We start from the raw sequence: 384 nt of genomic DNA, 5'->3' as shown, positions 1-384 counted from the left end.
TACTCTGCTCCCTCACCCCTTCCCTTCTCTCTCCCTCATCCCAGCCCTTCTCTCTCCCTCATCCCTTCCCTTCTCGCTCCCTCACCCCTTCCCTTCTCGCTCCCTCACCCCTTCCCTTCTCTCTCCCTCATCCCAGCCCTTCTCTCTCCCTCATCCCATCCCTTCTCGCTCCCTCATCCCAGCCCTTCTCTCTCCCTCATCCCAGCCCTTCTCACTCCCTCATCCCAGCCCTTCTCTCTCCCTCATCCCAGCCCTTCTCTCTCCCTCATCCCAGCCCTTCTCTCTCCCTCATCCCAACCCTTCTCTCTCCCTCATCCCAGCCCTTCTCCTCCCTCATCCCAGCCCTTCTCACTCCCTCATCCCAGCCCTTCTCTCTCCCTCACC

The sequence above is a fragment of the Oncorhynchus gorbuscha genome, unplaced genomic scaffold (genome assembly GCF_021184085.1).
Source record: "Oncorhynchus gorbuscha isolate QuinsamMale2020 ecotype Even-year unplaced genomic scaffold, OgorEven_v1.0 Un_scaffold_761, whole genome shotgun sequence".
NCBI lineage: Eukaryota > Metazoa > Chordata > Actinopteri > Salmoniformes > Salmonidae > Oncorhynchus > Oncorhynchus gorbuscha.
This window is presented reverse-complemented; position numbering follows the sequence as displayed.